Raw genomic sequence first — 956 nt, forward strand, 5'->3', positions numbered from 1 at the left:
AGAGTAGCTCATCGTGGGCCCTGGAGGCTGTTGCTGTTTGTTTAGGCTGCCCCAGCTTCCAGCACACCTCCTCTTTGGAGGGAACCCCCTTGTGTGAGTCTCGGCAGGAGGCAGGATCCATCAGGCCCTCTGGGAGTTGAAGGCCCAGGTGTTCCCCCATCTCCCCACCCCCACGGAGCTTGTGGGCTCCCCGTCCTGGCCCAGGCAACTGGGGGCTCTGACCTAGGATGGGAAAAGCGCAGGGACAGAAGAGAACTCATCTGGGGCCGTGGCAGCTCGACCAGAAGACCATCTGTGAAGGCAGCGTTCCATGCCCAGTGGCAGCAGTCCTGGCAGTGGCATCCTAACCGTAGCGTGGCCTCAGCTGGGTCTCCTGCCTTGGGACGTCTCCCCAGTGTGGGTCTCCAGCTTCCCCGCTGATGACATCTGTGTGCATCCCCACATCCACTGAGGAAGCTCCTTCCGTGCTTAAGCCAGTCAGCCAGTTCCCTGCCCCCCGCCACCCGGGCTCTGCTGGAGTGGCTGTGCTGAGCTTTCAGATGCCGTCTCGCTCTGCCTACAGTAATATGTTTGGGGTTCTTCTCCCGGTCCCTGACATTAGGATTCCTAGCCTGTCAAAGCCTTGCTATGCAACGCCTGCCAGATCCCCACCCGTGTCCCTGAATGCCCGTGCCTCACAGGAGGAGGGCTTCTATCCCAGCGAAGCCTCTGCAGGCGAGAGCCCCTATGTAGGTAGCAGCCAGCCCCCATCATAAAGGTTATAACTACCGCTGTCATGTCCCAGGGACAATGCTTTGACATTCCTGGCTCTATATGAGTCATCAAACCTCCCAGTCTCATGTCCCTGATATTTTTTTCTGACTTCACAAGACCAGCTGAGACTGGTAGTCCTCCTCCCAAGGAAGGCTGCAAGCCTCCAAGTCGGAGACTACGCTGGGAGGCCCCCAGCTTCTCCT

The sequence above is a fragment of the Aethalodelphis obliquidens genome, unplaced genomic scaffold, assembly GCF_003676395.1.
Source record: "Aethalodelphis obliquidens isolate GAN/ISIS:26980383/991018 unplaced genomic scaffold, ASM367639v1 scaffold55, whole genome shotgun sequence".
In the NCBI taxonomy this organism is placed as follows: Eukaryota; Metazoa; Chordata; class Mammalia; order Artiodactyla; family Delphinidae; genus Aethalodelphis; species Aethalodelphis obliquidens.